Source organism: Mus musculus, chromosome 16, assembly GCF_000001635.26.
Source record: "Mus musculus strain C57BL/6J chromosome 16, GRCm38.p6 C57BL/6J".
Lineage (NCBI taxonomy): Eukaryota > Metazoa > Chordata > Mammalia > Rodentia > Muridae > Mus > Mus musculus.
This window is the reverse complement of record NC_000082.6, coordinates 24,241,628-24,264,985: the sequence shown is the minus strand read 5'-3', so window position 1 is coordinate 24,264,985 and position 23,358 is coordinate 24,241,628. Positions and strand designations below refer to the sequence as shown.

At 39.9% G+C, this 23,358-nt stretch overlaps 1 long non-coding RNA gene across 4 annotated transcripts in view; it reads left to right on the top strand.

Moving 5' to 3' along the window:
* The first annotated feature begins 1,799 nt into the window (after positions 1-1,799).
* Positions 1,800-23,358, top strand: part of Gm31814 — a 77,130-nt gene continuing 55,571 nt past the window's right edge. The window contains exon 1 of one of the 4 annotated variants that reach the window (XR_003951916.1): positions 1,800-1,866. This is a non-coding gene — a long non-coding RNA (predicted gene, 31814). Of the gene's footprint in view, positions 1,867-9,336; positions 9,573-23,358 lie in introns of those variants that run through there. The other 3 variants (XR_875981.1, XR_384780.3, XR_003951915.1) reach the window with 3 other exon arrangements.

The window sequence follows — 23,358 nt, the reverse complement described above, 5'->3', positions numbered from 1 at the left end:
TAGATTGATTTATTTTATGTGTTTGAGTATTTTTTGTCTGCATGTGTATACACATGGAGGCCAGAAGAGGGCATTGGGTACTTCCTGGAACTAGAATTAGATAGTGACCCACGGACAGGGTGGTGGGAACTTAACCTTGGTCCTTTATAAGAGTACCAAGTACTCTTAACCACAGAGCCATCTCTCTAGCTCCTTAATATTTACTCTTTCAATCCATGAAAATAAAATATAATCCATTTCTTAACATTTTTAAATTATGACTTGTAGTTTTCTTAGTACAAACAATTATGTAGTTTGTTAAATTTGTTCCTTAAATAGTTTATTCTTCCTGTTGTTATTATAAAGAAAATAGTTTTCTTTTAATTGTTGGAGATTTCATTACCAGTACACAGAAATACAATGGAGTGTTATTCTGCAAACTTGCTAGGATTTTTATTATTGTGTGTGTGTGTGTGTGTGTGTAAGGGTTTCCTATCTGAAAGATCATGTCATCTACAAGAAGAAATACTTTTACTTCATCTTATTCAGTCTGAATATACTTTAATTTTCTTGCTAAATAGTTGTAAGTAAGAACTCTAGCGCACTGAATAGAAATGGAGGATGGGCATCGCCCTTTGGTTCTTTATCTTAAGAACCCATTCAGTGTTCTGTCATCTTGTAAAACATTAGCTGAGCACTTTCTTGGATGCTTTTTATTAGGCTGAAAATGTTCTCACCACTCCTAGATGGTTGAGCATCTTTTTAAATTTACAGTGAAATACTATTATTATTGAATACTTTTCTATGAATATTGAAATGATCTTCTCCTTTATTCCATGAATATAATGTTCACATGTTAAATCGACCTTGCACCTTTGAGGTGGCTCTCATTTGCTTTGTTATACAGAATACTGTTTCTGTATTGTTAGTATATATTGTTGACTGATTTATTTCCTTTAATGAATAAATGGGATCAAACAGCAGAAAGACAATATACCTTTTGGGCCATGCAACTTCTCCTCTATATTTACTTAAGCTTTGGAGAGAGTTGTTCTCTTTTTAGCATAGTATCAATTTATCATTTAACCATATGGAAATGTTTTTATTGATGTATGAAGGGCTTTCCAACTGCCAAAGTCAATGCATACTTTAGCCCTTTCTTTCTTGGCTTTCTGTAGCATTCTACAATTTACCACTTCCTTCCTCTTTGAAACTTTCAAATCTCTAGTTGTCTTTTTATCTTTTTTATTATAGCATGTTGATCTCCTTTGAGGATACTTCTTTTCCATATTTTCAAATACTGGTGGCCCTTAATATTCTGACTTTGATGCACTTCTCATATTAAATTTAGTCTAAGGAATGTCATAGTCTCTCGGATTTTATTTCTACCTGTATATTGATGAATTTTGGGTTATTAACATTTTTATGTACATCCAGTTGTATCCAGCCCCCTCTGGCGCATCTTTTTTTTCTTTTACTCAAAATAGATTTTCTTCATACAACATATTCTGATGATGATTCCTCTCCCCCTACTTTTCCCAGTATCTCCCCTCCCCCCACTTTTCCCAGTTTCTCCCCTCCCCTCTTCCAGCTGGATCTGTCTCTCACCAGAAAACAAACAGGCGTCTAAGGAATAATAATAAATATGATAATATAAAACCAAACTGGTTGGAAGAGAATGAATCAACAAAACAAGAAAAATAACCAAAGAAAAAGCACAAAACCATATATAGCTATGCACAGAGTCACACACACAGGAATCTTATAAAAGCACAAGCTTGAAAGCCACAATACAAGTATACAAAAAACTTGTAAGTTTAAAAACCAAAAGCAAAAGCAAGAAAAGCCCCAAGTTAACATTAGGAGACAAAACCTGCAAAGCTGTAGGTAAGTTGATTTCCTGTTGGGTATCTACTGCTGGCGATGAGGCCTATCTTTAGGAGGAATTGGTTTCCCTATTAGACTCCCTTGGAGAAAACTAATTTCTTATTTGCAAGCGCGTATCAATTGACAATAGTTTCTGGGTTAGGGATGGGGTGTATGTCCACGTTTCTTTTCAGCCCTAAGACTCTATCTGTTGTGGAACTGCATAGACTCTGTGCATGCCGCCACAGTCTATTGGAGCTCATATGCACACCAGCCCTGAAGTGTCTGGAAGGCCAGTTCCTTGGTGTACTCAATACGCTCAGGTCCTTACACTCTTCCCATCTCCTCCTCTGCAGGATTGCCTGAGCTCCAAGGGGAAGGATTTGCTGGAGACATACCCTCTAGGGCTGAGTCTTTCAAGTTCTCTTTCTCTCTGTGTATTGTCTACCTGTGGGTCTCTGTAGGGTTTTTTTTTTTTTTTTTTTTTTTTTTTTTTTGACTATCGCTGGCAGGGGGAAGCATCTCTGATGTTGGCTCAACAAGGTGCCAAATCTGTGAGTATAGCAGAATATCATTAGGAGTCATTTTATTGCTCCTTTTACTTTAGATTCCTAAAGAACAGTAATATTTGTTTTTTTTTTCCTTAGATCTCTTACCTATATAGTCTCATATTCTTGGCCATCCAAGCAGTATCATATATAGGTTTCATCTTGTGGAGTGGGCCTTAAACCAAATCAGGTATTTGTTGGTTACTCCCAAAAGCTTTGCGCATCTCCTGCACCAGCATATCTTGCAGGCAGGTCACCATTGTAGACGAAAGGGTTTGTAGCTGGGTTTGTGTTTAATTTTCTTCTCTGGTAGCATATAGATGACCTTGTAATACCATGAATATTAATTTGTGGAGGTAAAGGCTCTATGCAGGCACCAGCTCTACTTCTCCATGTTCAAAGACTTGTGTATCTGTTGACTTCAGCAACAGGGTTATTGTGGAGATCCACCACTAGCCTTGACAATAGCCTGGGTGGATTCCTGAGCATCTTTATTTAAAAATTCCACAGGCTTCTTAATATGAAATGTCAAAGCAATACGATGAAGCTTCCTTGCCTCCCTAGCCTGTTCTTCCAGCTTGGAAGAGATCAGAAGCCAGAAAAAAAAATTAAGCCGTTTCCAATAAGAGGTAACAAATGTCTCCATTAGTTAAAGGCAGTTGAGTGCTCTGCCTTTTCTTTAGAAAGAGATGCAGAAAGATTAGACACAAATGGCTGATTAAGAAAGACTGAGAAGAGAGAGGCAGGGCTCAGGGCCTTAGCCCTTAGCTCCTTAGATGACTGGACGGTACCAAGGGACGATGGATGCTCACATGCACCATGGAGCATGTGGTTTGGTGTCTCTGGTGGAGACAGCAGGTGTCTAGGTGGAGGCAAGAATTTGAAGGGCTTTGAATGTCACATGGAATATTTGACACTGTGTGTACAGGAAAATCTCACTGTTAATCCGGGTGGTGGCAGGATTCAATCCATACTTAAGAAGTGCTATGCACCTACACTTTGTATGGTTCTTTTTTCTTCTGTTTTTAAAAGGATTTGCTGGGTGAGTAATATTCCACTGGGAAACTCTACTGCATTTTCTTTATTCTTTTGTTGAGGAACATCTAGGGTGTTTCTAATTGCTGGCTATTATGAATAGAGAGCAAGAAACATGGTTGAGCAAGTGTGTCTGTGGTAGAAGGAAGCATCTTTTGGCTATGGACCCAAGATGCCCAAGCTGGGATCTTGATGTAGATCTATTTCCATACTCCTGATGCATCACCACACTGATTGTCATACTGCCTGTACAAGTTGCAGTCCCACCATCAATGGATGAGTGTTCCCCTTACTGTTGTATCATGACAGCATGAGCTGTCATTTGTGTTATTGATCTTAGCCATTCTGGTGGATGTAAATGAAATTGCAAAGTAGTTTTGATTTTCATTCCCCTGATGACTGAAGATACTGAACACTTCTTTAAACATTTCTCAGCCATTTGAGTTTTCTCTTTTGAGAATTATGTTTAGATCTGTACCCCAGTTTTTAATTGGGTTTGTTTTCTTGATACCTAAGGTTGTTTTCTGTTTAGTTATATATTTTGGATATTAGTCTTCTATCAGATGTAAATGGATAGAACTAGAAAAAGTTATCTTGAATAAGGTAACACAGAACAAGAAAACCAAGCCTGATCTTTTACACAATGAATAAAAGGCTAAAGTAGGGGGGTAACACCCTATGTCTAAAGAGAAGTAGTTTCCCTCCTGCCTATTTCCCAAAGGCAGGAGGAAAAAAAATACACATTCATGAACAGCATCAATATGTTTTTATAGTGATAACCTATATAGATAAGGTGTTAAAGTTTTCTAATGTATATTCATTTATCTATACAAAATATTTACACAAACACCTATAACTTATCCTACCTGCCTTTGGCGGTCTGGTGAGATGAGATCTCAGACTGTGGGTCTCACTGACCTGGAACTGAACAATTCTTCTGCAATGGGCATGGCCATGGCCACCTTCTTTACTAAGAGAAAATTCTATGGTACAAACAGACAGACAGACAAACAGGCAGGCAGGCAATCCAGATCTTACTGGGTACCTTAGACTCAGGGAAAGGTCAAAGGTCTTGGAAGTTTACTTGTCATTCTCTGGAATGGGTAATTCTTATAATTAAAGGTAACAAACGTCTGCTGTGGTAGTGTCTGCCTTTAGCAATCAGTAAACAAAGGCAGGGCCATCTCTGTGAGTTCAAGGCCAACATGGTTTACATAGGGCATTTCAAGCCAGGTAGTGAGACTACCATAACCACTACCACCACCACCACCACCACCACCACCACCACCACCAAAGCAGAAATCAATAAAGGATCATTAGACAGCAACTTGCTAAGGTTCAGCCTTCTGTACTAAAGGAGTGTCTTTCCCTTTGCTATGGCATTGCATTTGCTGAAGCAGAAATGTGTGTCACTATGTCCCAAAGGCAAAAATATATACATTAAACAAACAGGAAAAAAAAAAGACAAAAGAAAAACCCACCAACAGTCACACACTGCAGGTGTACAGATTGTCCCCCAGCCGGCCTCTCTGTGCCGACATCCTGTGAGGTTGCTGCATCTGTGAGGAGCAGGGGAGAGAGAAAGGCTTCCTCAGGGAGCAGAAGTCAACATTTTTTAGAATTTATCATAATCTTGCAGGGCCTCTGTGTCCTCAGACTAAGTCTTCCCTCTTTGGGAGCAATCTCTCCCTGTCAGCTATCACACCTCCAGTGTAGATGCCCTCTTGCCACTTTCCTAGGTGGCCTATGAACTCATGAAGGCAGCAACTGTGGTACCGTGTACTAAACAGAACCTCCCTTGAGACAAATCTACAAAGCATTTCTTCATTGATGTGACACAAAACACTAACTTTTGGAGAGTGGGCAGAAAATTCTAGAATTTCTATTCATGCTTACCTTTTAGCCAGAAATATAAGCGATGCCAACATTTATTATCTCTTAAGGCCTAGATTAGAGAGTTATATACATATAAAATATAAAACTATAATATAAAAATATAAAATGAAAAAAGTCTTGTTATGACTATTTGTTTTTGTTTTTCTGTGTTGATTAAAAATATTTGGAGATCACAGCTTCAGTGGTGAGTTAATGATTATTGCTTGAAAAATCAGTAACTCAAAAGAGTTTTAACTTTAAATAGGAAAACCTAATGCCTAAGAAAAATATGGGATATTTGTTTTAACCAATAAGCAAATATACATACTGTGGCCAGCTTGTATATTAAAGCTTACATACAGGATCTTGAGAGTTATTTTAGCTTTCAAAGATCATTCCCCATGCATGTATGGAGAAGGATTTTGAGGAAGCTGAAATTCTAATGGTCACAGTATAATATGACTAAAGAGACAGGCTACGGGGAGCTGGGCACTCCCTGACTTCTGGCAATGAAATTTGACACCATTTTTTTCTGAAGGATATCTTGACAAATTTATCAAGACTTTTAAAACATACTTGAGACAGATCTGGAAGGGCCTAAAGACATTGGGAAGGAGAAAAAAAAAGGAGAGACCCCCCCCCAAAATAAAACAAAAACAAACAAACAAACAAACAAACAAAATCCTGAATGAAAATCTCTGGTCCGGCAAGGCCATCTTTGAAGTTTAAAGATTTATGTAGCTATTTACCCAGAAGAATGATAATCATATTATATCTAATACTAACAGTCATATTCAACCCTAGTGCCAACCATATTTAACTTTTGATACATGTTTTATAGCAAGTCAATGTAGCAAGAGCCAACCATTAAATTTGATAGGCAGACACAGATGTAATTACATTGAAAGTTAGTTCTGTAAAATTAGAATGGGTCATCCAGAGTGAGTCTATCAGTATGAGGCCACATAGGAAAAGCCTGCCTAGAGAAGGCGGGGCTGTAGAAGTACATGTCCACTTTAATCCCAGCACTCAGGAGCCTGGTCACGTGGAGCTCTGATTTGGAGGCTAGCCTGGCCTACTGAGTGAGTTCTGGGACAGTCAGGACTACACCGAGAAACCCTGTCTTGGAACACCAGAAGGGGGGGGGGGTTGGTCAGGTGTAGATTTGTGTGACCACCACAACAGTCAGAACCAGTAGTCATCACCTCAAAATCCACTTGGGCTGCAGGTTGGAGTCATGTGGCCTTGTTCCTGGCCTGCACCTGAGTTTAGGAGATTCTTGCTGCCATATTTCCCCTTCCCATAGTGTTATGTCAATGTAGTCAAGCAATGCTGCTGAGTTTTGTCCCCGGCCTTCAGCTGTTGGTTTATTCTTTTAAGAACTCAAGGTGTTTTCTCTCAAGGGAACCATGATCAATCAGAACTCCTATCATATCTGTATAAGGGTTTTTCTGTGAAAACAGGACGTGCCGCTTAAGAGGACTTTTGGTGTTGGGTGAACCTATCAAACCTTTACATTCCCATCGGCAACATATACAAGAGAGGGACAGTGATATTGGATTCTTGTCAGCATTTGCTATTGTTAGCTTTTACAAATGATTTCCTATTAATGACTCAAATAGAAACACAGCAACCACAGTGTGCTTTGTTTTCCTTCCTAATGAGCATCCCATGTACTTGCTTGCCATCCATGCATCTTCTAAGATGCTGCACTTATTCATAGTGTAGGTACATTTTGAACAATTAGACAAGCTTCTTACTCCTGAGTTCTGAGTGTTCTTTATATGCAGACAGAAATGCCTTCTTAGATATGACTAGCAAGAGTCTCTGTTCTTTACCTTGCTCTTCTCTCTTAAGAGAATTTTTCATAGAGTAATTCATTTAGCTTAGGTTAACTTTTTTATTCCTATTCATATTGTATTTTTACTTCTGTATCAAAAGTATTTTCATAACAGCCCATTTTGAGTTAATGTTTATATGGTGCGATGTTAAGTAGGTACATGCATTTGCATAGAGATATCTTATTACTACAACATAAAATTTTGAAAACACATTAAGTTGCCTTGGAGATTATTAAACGAAATCAGATGGCCATACACATGTAAGTGTACTTTTAGCCTGGGGCCTATGTGTTTATATGCTTTCTCATACAGTACTGTCTGAGTATTTTACAGTCACTATGAAATCACAAAGGTGACTCCTCCAACCGTATTCTCTCTTAGTTTTGTTTTGGTTATCATAGCTCCCTTGCTTTTACAAACAGACCTTAGAAACAGTTTCTTTATTATTATTATTATTATTAGGTATTTTCCTCGTTTACATTTCCAATGCTATCCCAAAAGTCCCCCATACCCACCCCCACAATCCCCTACCCACCCACCCACTCCCCCTTTTTGGCCCTGGCGTTCCCCTGTACTAGGGCATATAAAGTTTGCAAGTCCAATGGGCCTCTCATGGCAGTGATGGCCGACTAGGCCATCTTTTGATACATATGCAGCTAGAGTCAAGAGCTCCGGGGTACTGCTTAGTTCATATTGTTGTTCCACCTATAGGGTTGCAGTTCCCTTTAGCTCCTTGGGTACTTTCTCTAGCTCCTCCATTGGGGGCCGTGTGACCCATCCAATAGCTGACTGTGATCATCCACTTCTGTGTTTGCTAGGCCCCGGCATAGTCTCACAAGAGACAGCTATATCTGGATCCTTTCAGCAAAATCTTGCTAGTGTATGCAATGGTGTCAGCGTTTGGAAGCTGGTTATGGGATGGATCCCTGGATATGGCATTCACTAGATGGTCCATCATTTCGTCACAGCTCCAAATTTTGTCTCTGTAACTCCTTCCATGGGTGTTTTGCTCCCATTTCTAAGAAGGGGCAAAGTGTCCACACTTTGGTCTTTGTTCTTCTTGAGTTTCATGCGTTTAGCAAATTGTATCTTATATCTTGGGTATCCTAAATTTCTGGGCTAATATCCACTTATCAGTGAGTACATATTATGTGAGTTCCTTTGTGAAACAGTTTCTTAATAAGAAAAACTTTAGATTTTTTTTCATGGGAAAATCCTTAATTATCAATAATTATAAATAAATTTGTAGATTACATTTTAGCCTTGTGGTGACATATACATGTAACCCCAGAACTCAGGAGGCAGAGCTTGGAATATTACATGTTTGAGGTTAGCCTGAGCTACATAGTGAGCCCTGGGCTATCAGGAAATAGGTTGCACAACCCTGTTTCAAAACAATTTTTTTTTTAAAGTTAGTGTTAGCTAGGCAGTGCTGACACTTACCTTTAATCCCAGCACCAGGAGGCTGAGGCAGACTGATCTCTGAGTTTAGTCTGGTCCACAGAGTGAGTTTCAGGATAGCCATGGCTACACAGAGAAATCCTGTCTCAAAAAAAAACAACAACAAACAAACAAAAAACAAAACAAAACAACAACAACAACCAAACAAACAAAATACAAAACAACACTAGCATCTTAACAGAACTGAGTTTTTCTATCCGTGAATATTATATCTCTCCCCATTTGCAGTGACTTCAACAAAAGTTAGTGACTACTTTCTTTCTGTTTATTTCTTCCTTTGGAGGTCTCCTGGTGGCACTGGTGGCACTTAATTGCTATTTTTATTTTAGAAATCAAAAACCCTTTCTGCAAGTAGTAAGGAAAGCTGATCAAGCAAACCGTGGGACAGCAGATCTGAGAAGCCTCATCCTGTCCTCTAGGGGCAGCCACAGCTGCTGGTGGGCTGAGGAAGGCTAGTGACAAATGTGGTCTGTGGACAGTACGGGGAGCTATGTCTGATGCTAAGGACCAGGAAGGACCAGTGAAAACGGAAAAGCAGGATCTCCCTCGTGTTTGGAAAGCATCACTTGTTGACTCTGGTAGTATCAGAGCGTCAAGGGGAATCAAGCAGTAGGTTCCTAACTCCTGGGATTAAAACTGGTATACCTAGTTTTATAGGAGTGGATATCGTCAGCCACAGCCTCAGAATGGGCAATAATTGCTCCAGATATGCCAGCTGAAATACACATAAACTATTGGAGGAGAAGAATTAGACAGAAATCCAAGTCTAAGTTCAGCATTTACTGGGAGTTTAAGCCAGTTATGTGAAAAACGCAGAATCATTTGGAGTGTGGACCGTGGTGGCGTCTGATGTTCTAGTCCCAGAATTCCTGCCTTAGCCTGAGAAGTGGCACAGTGCTGTGTCTGCAGGTGGAATTCTGGTGGCCCCAGCTGTGGGAAGAGAAGCAAAGCTACGGATCCTGGGCAGGTGAGGTATTGTTCCTTGGTTCATTTACTTATTCATTTACTATGTGAACGGCCGTCTGTGTGAGGAATGAGGCAGACATTATGCTAACACATGCGTGAACACACCCACCCATACACACGCACACATGTGCTCATGAACACACACACACACACACACACGGGTGATTGGGCAGGAGGAATGGTAAGCCTTGGCTGTTTGCCAGATGGGAAACCCACAGTAAGGCAGAGCCTCGGGCACTGGGAGCCCCATGGATCAGTTCACAAGGTAGTTGCTAACATCAAAGAGGAGCCGATTCGTTTTAGAACCTGAGGTCTTGTGATGCCAGAAAGTAGTGGTTGATGCGTTGCCTTAGAATGAACAGAAAAGAAAACAGAAAGGTGGCCTTTGACTAGCTAAGCGCAGTACAGGATGGCCTGGACAAAGAGAGGACCTAGTTAAAAAAAGCCAATTAGTTTGTGAGGTATTGGAATGAGATTATATTTTTCCAACAGGAGAGCAGGCTAGCACCTTCTGTTCAACATCTAAGAGCAAAAGTACAGTTAGTTTGTTGAGCTTGAACTTGCTTATTGTCCACCTTTAACAGAAACCATCTCTTTGTGTATTGATTTCTAGCCAACTATTAACTAGCTATGACCTTAGAGTTTTGATAATGCCTGGGGAACTCACCAAGTAGAGGGAAGCCAGTTAATTTGTAAAAAGAGCAGTTATTTGTGGACTTGCAGGACCCTCTGCCTTAGGTGAGTAATTTTCCATCCAGGTGCCATAATGGAATTACAAATAGTTCAATGGGTCCCCAAGTGTCAGCTGGTGCTGACCCCCTGAAAGCATGAGATGATCTAAATATGACTGAGAATAACTTCAAAAATATGATACTTGCAAAGCTACAGAGGGTTAAAATTCATCCTCACAGAATAAAATTACTACTAATAATGGTATTTAGCTGTGTGGTTTTTTTTGCACTTGACAAAAAATATCCATTATTGTGACTACTTTTTCTCTGTGTGAACACATTTACTTAAAGGTCAAAAGTAAACACAAGCAACGATGTTGCTCAGAAATCCAAACTTAGGTGAAAGTGTGAAGCAATTCCCGCAAGTGGTAGCAGTGTCATCAGCCACAACCAAGAGTAACAGAAAAGTCCAGGGATTGGGATGAGGCATACGGGTCTTTTGGAATGCAGGTTGTACTACTTTTTAACTTGAGTGGTTCTTACACAGGGATTTGATTTACAATAATGGACGAGTTTAAGTATTTTTAAAACATTTTTCTATACAATATATAATATGCTTATTATAAAACTCTTTGAAAAGTTCAGAAGAGACTGAAGATGGAAAGAAAAACCACCAAAAAGCCCACCTTTAGAGAAAAGCAATCATGCATTTTCATATCTTTAATCTGCATTTGTATGATGTTTATAAAGACTGATATCTTGAAAATATAATTTTGAAACTTCCACTGTTTCAAACTCAGCAGCACACCTTAAATATTCTCTCGTAGTAATAATTCTTCAGTAACAAATTCCTGCCGGGTGTGGTGGCACACGCCTTTAATGCCAGCACTCGGGAGGCAGAGGCAGGTGGTTCGAGGCCAGCCTGGTCTACAAAGTGAGTTCCAGGACAGCCAGGGCTATACAGAGAAATCCTGTCTCGAAAAACAAAAACAAAAAACAAAACAAAACAAAACAAAAAAATTCCTAATGCCTCTCTAACATAACATTGTTTAGAATAGTAACAGTTTAAAGCAATTTGGTTTGTTGACTATTTGTCTTTTTCTAGTTGCTGCTGTTATAGTGTTTCAATAATCTTCATGGTAAATAAATCTTTATACATACCCATTATCATCACCTTATAAAAAGCTCCCAGGAGTAAAATCTCCGGGTGTGGGTCAAAGGTTATGCTTATGATGAACACTTTTGAAAGTATTTGCCAAACTGCCTTTCAGAAAAGTTGCCTCAATTTGTACTCCCACAGGAATACAAAAATTTATTTCCATAGTCATACTGATACCAGGTGGTCCAATTTAAATAAACAATTTTATTAAATTAAGATGATCTTATTTGTGGTTTTTAACCTATATGCTGACTTGATTGTTTTAGTTGTTCAAGTAAGATTTTATGCTATTTTCCTGCTAAAGCAACATGATAGATGGAAATCTGAGGCCTTGGAGGCCTCAGTATGAACAGTTCTTAACAATCTCCCATCTAAAACATGAAGGCAATCAACTATTAAGAAGAGAGAGTAGATTATGTCTGCATTAGCATTACAGATCTCTACCAAATAAAATCCCTTATTTACATTAAATAACTCCCCATTAGGTGTCCTGAGCACATGGATGTGTTGATAAAATATCTAACAGTCATTCACAGAAATGACAAGTCAAAGAAACCTACTACACTGATTTGCCACATTCAACAACTTCTTGGCCATCCATTTAGAAGACCCTAATTAGAACAGCTGGGGACAACCAATTAGATAATTCATAGCTTGTGAAACAGCACTCCTCATGAAGTCACAGTTTATTTGCCTTCTCCTCACAGACATTTACTTCAATCTTTGAGGTTATGGTGATAGGAAGCTATTTATCCCATAACCACACATAGGCACTTAGCAGTACAATGAAGAAGCTAAACCTAGATGAAGCAAAGATGGTTGCCACGCAAATCTTTCTGGAACCACAGTGTGTGGGATCCTAAGAGGCATGTCAAAAAAAATTTTTTTTATACCATAAAATCCTAACAAAACAAAATCATTGGGACAATGCTTTGGCTTATTCTGTTGGGATCTGGTTCATTAGAAGTAGTTGACTAATTGAGGCTTCTGGAAAGAACTTTGATTATAATAGCCTAGAAAAATTTAGAAGAATCTATTTGACTTTTGTTATTTAAGAACTCAAGAGGGTCAGACTAAAAGGTGAATGGATGGAATCAATAGAAAATCTTCTTTTAGGTGGCCAGAAGAAACAGTTGTACCAGAAAGTAGAAAGAATCTTTGTTCCAAGATGCCCCTGGAGACCAGTTGTGAATGCAGAGAAGCCATGGGCATCTTCTTGGGACCCGAAGTGTTCTGTGGGTCATGAGGACATAGGTCATAGTGGGAGGCTCCATCAATGGATAAGAACTAACCAACCAAGAATACTGAGAAATTTCAACTTATTATTCTTCAAATGGGTTATTGTTTTTTGAGAGTTGCATCAGTCAAATATGACTCACAGGAGTGAGACAGCATCAGGTTGAGTTAGGCTGGAGTATTAGGTTAGATTGTTCTTAAATATCACGGAATTTCTCATATAAATATCTCTGGGAACTTCATGGTTCTTCAAGGTAGCCTTCCTCCATCAGTGACAATGTATCCAGTAGACTTTAACTTGTACCTGGAGTCCTGAATGTAGAACTCCCAGAGTCTTTATGACAAGTGAGGAGATAACACAGAAGATGTTTGTCCTGGTTTTCTGTCTGTTGCTATGATAAATAACATGTCCAAGAGTAATTTGAGGAGGAAAGGTTTTCATCTGTGTTATAGGTTACAGTCCACTGTTGAAGAAATCCAAGGCAGAAACTGAAGGCAGGAATCTCAAGCAACCCCATGAAGGAACGCTGCCCAATGACGGCTTGTTTCCAGGCTCACATTCGGCTATCTTTCTTGAGTAGCCCAGGCCCACCTTTGTAAAGGTTGTTCTGCCTGCAGTGGGCTGGCCCTTCTTACACCATGAAGCAGTAAAAAAAACGCCCCATAGACATAATCGACTGGTATGACGGATGGAGGCAGTCTTCAATTCAATCTCTCTTCCCAGGTGTGTCAAGGTGTCAACCAAAATTAGCTATCAAAGCTCACACCCACTTTTATTTGTTTTTCTTCATGTCAAATCTACTTATATCTATTGGCTAGATAATGTGTTCTTCTCTGGTTGTGAGGTAGAGTGCAATCACAGTGTTCTGTTCACTCAAAAAGAGACACATGAAATAAGTCTTGTGAACTCAAGAGTGTCCCTGTTGTGAGAGGACACATGGATTTTCCTTAATATTGGGCCTTGAAGGAAAATATCTGAACTTCATTGCATCATAGAACAAATTGTACCATGACTTATGCTTCACCACATAGTCAACTGATCAGATATGATTTTGGCAATACTTCTCTTTCTCCCCGGTTTAAAAACAAAGTTTGTTTTATTTGAGAAATTAGGGGTATGAACTCTTCATCTGCATCTATACCTTCATTTAAAATTAAAATTATTGTACTAAGTGCACAAATGATTTCATTATGACTGACATTTCCACATACACAATGTGTGGTGGTTTGAATAAGAATGGTCCCCATAGGCTCATATATTTGAATGCTTGGTCCTAGGGAGTAGCATTATTTGAAAAGATTAGGAGGTGTGGCCTTTTTGGAGGTGGGCTTTGAGGTTTCAAAAACCTATTTTAAGCCCAAGTTTCTCTCTTCCTTCTGCCTGTGGATCTGGATGTAGAACTCTCAGCTACTTCTTCAGTACCATGCCTGCCTGCATGCCACTGTGCTATTTGCCATGATGATAATGTACTAACTCTCTAAAAACTGAAACCCAGTCCCAATTAAATGCTTTCTTTTAATAAGAGTTGCTGTGGCCCTGGTGTCTTTTCATAGCAACAGAACATTGACTAAGACACAATATGATTTCCTCATATTCACCTCTTAACTTTTCACATGGACCATGGTAGACATTTGTTCCTCCCCTTCCTTGTTACCACTCCTCCCAATTCCTAGTAGGCCTTATAGTTTCATGTTTCTCTCTTTTCTTCCCTGCCCATCTTCTCCATATGAAAGAAGACTTGTAATATTTGTCTTTGTCGTACTTATTTCATTTACAATGATGCTTTTCATTAGTACTTTGTACTAATGGTATATGTTAGCAGAAGGATTATCAAGGGGACTTTCTGAGGCTCAAGTCTAGTTATGAGTTAGTCTTGGGTTTTCTGAATATTCACCGCTGAGATATGGCCTTAGTTAGCAAGACCATATGCTGGGTGGTTTGAACAACAAAATTCACTCTCTTATAGTCTGCAGGTCAGAAGTCTAAGTTCAAGATGTCAACAGACTTGGACCCTCTGAGGGACAATGTGTCCCAGGCTCCCTTATGAGTTTATGGTGTTTTGATAAAAACTATGGCCTTCCTTGGGTTGAAGAAGAAACATCCCGATATCTGTTTGCTTCATCTACATATTCTCTCTCTGTGTGTGCCTCTTGGCATCCAGATCTTTCCTTTTTATAAGGACACTGAGCATATCAGAAAAGAGCCCACTTTGATGACTTCATTCTAACTCAATTACCCCAGAAAAGACACGATTTCCAAAAAAGGTCATAGTCTGAGGTCTAAGGAGAATTAGAACTTCAACACATATTTTGAGGGAACACAATTCAACCCATTTCAAGGGAAACAGAAATTCTGCTTTATTTATTTTTGACCAAGCAGTATTGTTCTGGGCACAGACTTCTGACCAGCAGCTTGGGCTGGCACAGTACCCACATGTGCCCATACCCATTTGCTGGCCAGTAATACTCTTCTCTAAGGGACATGTGGATCAGTGTTTCCTCAATGAGATTAGGCAGTATACAGGCTAAGATTGAAGGAAGGAAAACCCACATGTTTACCCCAAACTTCAAGGGGTGGGTGACTAGCTTACTTTTTGTAGTGAGTTAGAGGAGAGAGAATAAATAGTGTGTCATCTGTGAGTCAAGTAAAGTTTCTCAGCATTGCTTGTAGAGCTATGTTCTTTCTGGTGACATGGGAGTACTCATGGGACAGAAAAACAGGCAAGGGACATGACTTTAGATGATCTATTTCTATTTGGGCCTTGGAAGGAGATGGGATGGAAGCCTTCTGGAATACATTGACTATATATATACACATACATATATATAGGCCTATGACTGCAAAGGTCTGCATGGCTTTCTGGGACTTTGTAGGGAGGGGAGAGGATCAGAAGTTGTGGCTTATGAGCTGGTGGTTGTAACTTGGACCCTGTTTAAACTTATCTCCATTTCCATCTAAGCATCCACCATCTATTCCCATCATCTATCTTTATCTCATACTCGCGCACATAGATGTCTTCTGCTTTTGTGTCTTGGAGGGAGATGGTTTTAATAGTGTGTTCCTTACTCCTTTTTTCCCCCCCTGGAAAAAAAAATGAAATCATCCATTTATTCTGTACCAATTATAAACACTAGAAAGCACAGGGGCAACAGAAAGCTTGGTCACAAATAAATACACACCGAAGGAGAAGGGAGGAGGAAACCATTATTGATTGGCCTTGTAAAATCTGCTGCTGAATCGATAGCAATTTCTGGAAATGCCAGACATTTATTTTGTGTGGCTTGGACAGCGGAGATAATAATAAACGTACTCATGAAGTGGGTCTCCTGACACTATTTCCTTGAGCCCCTTATAATAACGCTCTTGTGTAAGGAGTATGAGAGTCCGGTGAGGCAGGAGTGAATGTACTTGAACGGGAACCCCAGCTGAGCTGATCTCTATTAACGTCTCCTCTCTGCTGGATGTGGCACTCAAGTAGGCCTTCTCCATTAAAGAAAAGCAGACAGTTCATCCACATGAAGAGGTGGGAAAAATGTGTTCTCAGCCATGGACAGCTTTGGGTTCTTCTCTTGCTCAGGGAAGATGCACCATGACACAGCCAGACCCTGGTTGGCTTTTCTGAGCTTCAGGACTTGGTCTCTTACCTACACCCCACAGTTTCAATCAGAGACAGGCCAGCCTTTCCTTCTAGTAGCAGTAAATGTCCTGGAGTGGACACTTCCTCACCCCCAAGCTTCATCTTCAGCTGCTTCCCTTTCCTTGCTACAAGGCATTTGGAAATCTTGCCAGGGCCACTGAGCCTAAAAAAAAAAAAACCTCAGATGAGCTTGGGGGATCGAGGAATTGTTCAATGTGTCTCGACAGACTAAAAATAGCTACTGTCTCCTGAGCACCTACCTCACTTCAACCTTTGGGTTGTTATTTTTAAGCCCTTTTAGAGGACACTGAAGCTCATCAAGGCTAGGAAGGCCACACAAGATCATAAACCAGTTAGGAAGGTGAGGCAACTTTGACTTTAGATCTGTTTCCTATTAGTTCTCTCCCTCTCGCTTCTGCATGATTGACCATAATAAGGATAAGAAGGGTCAACCTTATGACAGGTAGAGACCATTGACTGTCTAGCATCTGGACATTATCGCTGTGAGACAAAGGGTCTCTCTGGGCTTGCATCCTTCCTAGCTGGAGACTCAGAACTTTGCTACTCTGGAATGAGGCCACATCCCTTGGTGGTGTTAGTGGACCACAACATCGAGGTATCCTTCCTCTATGCACTGGGAGATTTTAGTGCAGTTCTGTCCCAGGCAGGACTCCCTTCTGCTCAGCAGTAATGAGGAGCTTCTCTTATTGTTATCAGAGCCTAAGCACACAACCTGGATTTCTAATGAAGATCTGAAGCAACACAGATCATTCTTTTCCCTGATTTGCACCATCAACAGAAAGTCAGACAAAAACACCCCAAATTTGGCAAAAGACAGGTTTACAGACCAGAGTAAACTGCACCAGAATAAACTTTAAATTAGTCCATACCAAGACGTATCATACTCAAATTTCTGGACAGTCATTTGAAAGAGCCAGAGAGAAGCCCTCCTTGACTGTAGGAGAAAAGCAACCCCATGGCAGATTTCCCACCAGAAACCACACAGGCTAAAGAGAAGCAGCCTGATTGATGATCAAGTTCTGGAGGAAAAAACAAATGAATCTAAGCTCCCATGTCCAGCAGCAGTCACATCCCTTAGTGGTGAAGGGAGATTAAGACCTTCTCAGATGCAGGAGAAATGGCTGAGCATGAGGGTACATGCCGTGATGCCAGCACTTAGGAGACAGCAGCAGGAGGAAAACTCAGAGGCTGTGTGGCCAGCGAACTGCTCCTGAAAGAACGCCCAACAGACATTCTTTAAACAGAAGGGAATGAAAAATGACGAGGCTTGCAAATTGAGAAGGAAAAATACAGTAATCCAAAGTATGAGCAAGCACAAATGACCTGCCAAGCCTTCCAACTTGTGACTGAGGATTGAAATACAACACAGGGCGCTTTAACTCTATCCCAAACTCTAGAGAGAAGAGATGCAGTGACAAGGAAGGCAAACTTTCTATACTTAAGGCATATATTATATAATATGATATATATGTATATGTGATGTAAAACCTAGAGTGGTTATTTAAAATATTTTATAAGGTGATATATTCAAGAATAGTATAGATACAATAAAAGAAATCCCATTAAATGCTCATGGAACACTTTTGAAAGTCAGGAAAAGACAGGATAATAAAAACAAAACAAATAGAAAAAAAAGGAATGTAAGACAACTTCTATTGTATCTATAATTTTGCTGTATGCTAATGATATAATGGTATGTATGATATCAACTAAAAGGTTAAATGAAGTAAAATATAAGAGTCTATTGGTCATATGTAGTAGTACGCACCTGTAGTCCCCACAATAGGAAGGCAGAGGAAGTTGCATCTCTGTGAGTTCAAGGTCAGTCAGGCTACAATGTCTAAAGAAAAAAATGAATGAAGTAAGAATAGGTATCTACATATTTATGTTAAAAGATATGATTCTAAGTAAAATGTCTATAGGAATTCACCACAAATATAATGATGTGAAAGCAAAAAACAAAAGATGGAATATGTAAACACTGTTCAAAGAAAGCACACATCAAATAACATAGACTTTTGTTTTGTGAGACAGGGTCTCACATGACTCAGACAGTCTTCGCCGAGGATGACCCTTTTGCCTCCCCCTCCCAAGTTTCGGAATGTTAAGCTTGCTTCACATGCTGCTAAGGACCGAACCCAAGGTACTATGCATGTTTAGCAGCCACTCTGAGATATACCTTCAGTCTAAAGAGAAGGAAGGTCTTTTAGCAAAAAATTTTGCTAAAGACAGTGAGAAATAATGACAAAGAGAGTCATTTTAATAAAGAGATATAGCAATTCTAAATGTGATTATATCACATAATGTTACAAAATATGTGAAACTAGAACCTATGTGAAAAATAGACAAATCTATAATTGTAGCTATATATAATATATGTGCATGCAATATAATTGTATAATTAGATATTTCTTTTAAAATTGTTCTTAGGCTAACTTACTTTATTTGATAAGACAATCTCCAGATGCATCCATTTTGATGCAAATAACATTTCATTTAAAAAATTTTTATTGACACTTCCAAGCATGCATATGTGTTCTGATTATATGCCCCATTCAAATATACCTAATTATCTTCATTACATTTTCTTCCTTCCTTCCCCAACCCCACTTTTCCCTTTTCATGTATTCTTTTTTATTTAAACCTGTTAAGTCTACTTGGTGTTGCCTGTCTGAGCGTGGGTATGAGATAATCTACTATAGCATGGGCAACCTCTCAGCAGCTGCAGCTCTAAAGAGACTCTTTACTGCAGCAGTTGCCAATCGTTCCAAAGTAGGAGTAGGATCCCCCATCCGTGCTGGCATTTTGGCTGGCTTCATCTTGTACGGAGGTCTTATGCATGTAATTACAGCTTTTATGAGCTTATTGTATAATGGTGTTGTCTTGCCCAGCACATTTTTCTTCAGTCTTTCACTACTTCTGGATCTTGTAATCTTCCCACCTACTCTTCCATAGTGATAACTGAACCTTGTTGAGAGGAGATACGATGAATCCCATTAAAAGTGGAGTCTCATATTCTCTGCACGTTGACCAATTGGGGGTCTCTGCATTTAATCACCATTATTGTACCCACTTAGCATAGTGATAGCAGTAGTTCTTCCAGAGCTGATGACCTAGTCACTCATGGGTTCTTGACCCAGATAATGGTACCAGACACAAGTCCTACCTTGTGGAGAAGGCCTTAAATTCAATCAGAGAATGGTTGGTTACTCCCACAACATTTGTGTCACTGCTGCATGAGTAGGCCTGTGTCGCCAGGCCAGTCATTATTGTAGCTCTCAGGCTTCACAGCTGAGTAAGAAAATTGATCATTTTTTCTACCTAGTAGTATATAGAGAACCTTCTAGGACCCTGGAAGATAGTCAGCAGAAATTAAGCATCTGGTAGATACCAGTTCGATGTCTCCATATCCTATGAGTTGACTATGTAGTGTCTTCATCAAGTTCTAGCGGGTAATCAAGTGCAATGTCAATAATCCATAATGTTTGAGGATGCTTATAGGATCCCATTAACTCACAGCTCAAGAAGAGGTCATCCATACTGCACACTGAACTTTTTATTTGACAGCCTATAGTGTCTGAGGGAGGCACTGCTCTCCTGTTACAGGGTGGTTCTGTTTAAACTCCTTTTTATAAATGTATATGCATATATTTTAGGAAGCTTCTAAAACATTAGTTTTCCACGTGGCATTTCTACGGGTCTTCAGTATTAGTTATCCCTCTTTCTATTGTTACGCTCTTCTCCCATTCCCACCCAAACTCAACTTCTCCTCCACCTGTTTCCCTCTTCGTATCCCCTGCTCTCTTCCCCCTCCATTAAAAGCTCTACCCTTACTATATTTTGTCTTGTATGGGTTTTCCAATGCGAATTGACTTAACAATTAGCATCTATCTATAAGAAGGAACATATGTTTACCTCCTGGGTCTGAGTAATCTCGCTCAGAATAATTAGCTTCAGCTCCATCTATTTCCCTTTAAATTACAATCATGACCAGCCTGGAAAGAAATGTCCATGAAGGAACAGTGGCATGTATGTTATAGAAGCAACTAACTGCTTTCTTATTTGGTTAAGGCTACTCCTGAGACAAAATTAATGCCTACAGCCTTATTTATGGGGTTAAGTACCTGTGGCTAGGTATAGGCCATAGGTGCTAAGGAGGAACCTACTATTATTACTCTCTTATATAGACATAGGATTATATAACTCCTGTGACTTATATTCATGCATTAGTGCTTCTTTCAGCCCTCATCTGAGAGGCTTCTTGGAACAGGTGCTGATTAACACAGAGATTCACAACTGGTTAATGTGCAGAGAATAGGAGACTGTCTTGAACGAGACATCTATATTATATCCCCTTCCCTTAAGTCTCAGGGAATATTGTGAAAGGAGGGCAGAGATATTGGAAAAGCCAAAGGAGGTATATGCCTACAAGGATACAATGCCTTCTGGATGTATCAGGACCCTTGTACAGCAGTTGTGACAGCATGCATAAGACCTTGCAAGAATAAGCCATGGAGATTAGAGGTGGGCATGAAATCCCAGTCCTAAATAAGGACCTGTCAGGAGGTGATAGTTGCAAGGAGCGAGGGAATCATTCGGTCCTTAAGAGCATGGCCCCTGGTGGGCTGACCATGCTCCAGTGAGAGGCCACATATTCAAGAGTAAACGTGCAGCATCAATCGGTATTGAATTTATTTTACAAAATGATACAGTTAGGTGGGCAGGGTAGGGAGGGGGGATCTGGGAGGAGACTAGGGGGAGGGGCTGCATATGATCAAAATAAACAATATAAAATTCTCAGAAAAACTAATAAAACTGAAGGAAAAACTCCCAAACAATACAATCTGAAATAAAAGAAATCTATAAAGAGATACTCCACCAAAGATTACAAACAGGTGGTAAATAAACGCATGGAAAGACTTCCAATGTTATCTGTAATTGGGGAATTCAAGTGCAAAATGGGAAGTGTCACAAACACCCACCCACCAAAACACCCACTAAAGAACATTGACAGCACCATGTCCTGGCAAAGAGAAATGAGCTCCCTAACACCTTAGCCTGTGAGAATGTAAAACAGCACAGTTCCTTTGAAAGAAAGGTTGATGGTGTCTTTAGAAGCAGAGGAAACAGGGATGACTAAAGAGGTAAAGATCTCAGTGTTTAAGATTATGGGCTGCTCTCCCAGAGGGCGTGCTTGGTTCTCAGCACCCATGTCAGGTGGTTTGCAACATCTTCAGGGATGCTGTGCCTCTGGTTCCTGGCTGTACCTCCACCCATATTCATATGTTCACACGGAAGCAGATACACGTGCAAAATTCATAGTAAAATAAATCTTAAAGTGAAACCAAAGAAAACATCCAATTTTCATACGTAATCAAAGCAAGTATGCTTCAAGTATTTATCCTTGGGAAGTGGGCTCTGTGCTCAAATGAGATCTTAAGATGAAAGCTTATAGCAGCTTCAGGAAACATCATTAAATTCATAATAGCCCAAAGCTGGAAAGAACTGAAGTGTCTTTCAGTGGATAAATAAACTGAGGTGCATTTGTGCACGTTATTTTAGTCAGCGATAAATTGCAACGAACTACTGATTAGTGTTCTGGATGCATCTGTTACAATTGTCCATTTACTTTTAGGAAATTTTATTTATGTGCTTGGGTATACAGTGTGTGTGTTTGTGTGGGTGTGTCTGGGTGTGTTGGAGTGTGTCTGTGTATCTGTGTGAGTGCATGCCATGTGTGTTTGGTGCCACCCAAGAAGACCAGATGAGGTTGTGGGATCAACTGGAATTTGAGTTACCGGTGGTTTGTAGTCAACCAGTGTGGGTGCTGGGAACTAAACTCAGGTCTTTGAGGAAAGCAGGAGGTGCTCTTAATTGCTAAGCTATCTCCAGTTCTTTTTTTAAAATTATTAGATATTTACTTTATTTACATTTCAAATGTTGTCCTCTTTCCTGGTTTCCCCTCTGAAAACCCCCCTCCCCTACCCCTCCCCTTGCTCACCAAGCCACTGACACCCACTTCCTCATCTACACTGGGGCATAGAGCCTTCACAGGTCCAAGGACCTCTTTTCCCATTGATGACTGACTAGGCAATCCTCTGCCACATATGCAAATGGAGCCATGAGTCCCACCATGTGTACTCTTTTTTTTTTTTTTTTTGGCGATTTAGTCTCTGGGAGCTCTGGAGATACTTGTTAGTTCATATTGTTATTCCTCCTATGGGTTGCTAATCCCTTTAGCTCCTTGGATCCTTTCTCTAGCTCCTTCTTTGGGGACCCTGTGCTCAGTCCAATGGTAGGCTGCAAGGATCCACCTCTGTATTTGTCAGGCACTGGTAGAGCCTTTCTGAAGACAGCTATAACAGGCTTCTGTAAGTAAGCACTTACTGGCAATCACAAAAGTGTCTGGGTTTGGTGATTGTATATGGGATGGATCCCCAGGTGGGGTAGTCTCTGGATGGCCTTTCCTTAAGTCTTTGCTCCACACTTTGTCTCTGTAACTCCTTCCACGGGTATTTTGCTCCCCCTTCTAAGAAGGATTGAAGTATCCACACTTTGGTCTTCCTTCTTCTTGAGTTTGATGTGTTTTGTGAATTATATCTTGGGTATTCTGAGCTTCTGGGCTAATATACACTTATAAGTGAGTGCATATCATGTGTGTTCTTTTGTGATTGGGTAACCTCACTCAGGATGATATTTTCTAGTCCCATCCATTTGCCTAAGAATTTCATAAATTCATTGTTTTTAATAGCTGAGTACTACTCCATTGTGTAAATGTACCTCCACACAAAACCAGATACACTGAAATTAATAGAATAAAAAGTGGGGAAGAGCCTTGAGCACATGAGCACAGAGGAAAATTTCCTGAACAGAACACCAATGGCTTGTGCTCTAAGATCGAGAATTAACAAATAGGTCCTCATAAAATTGCAAAGCTTCTGTAAGGCAAAGGACACTGTCAATAGGACAAAATGGCAACCAACAGATTGGGAAAAGATCTTTACCAATCCCACATCCGAAAGAGGGCTAATATCCAATATATACAAGGAATTCAAGAAGTTA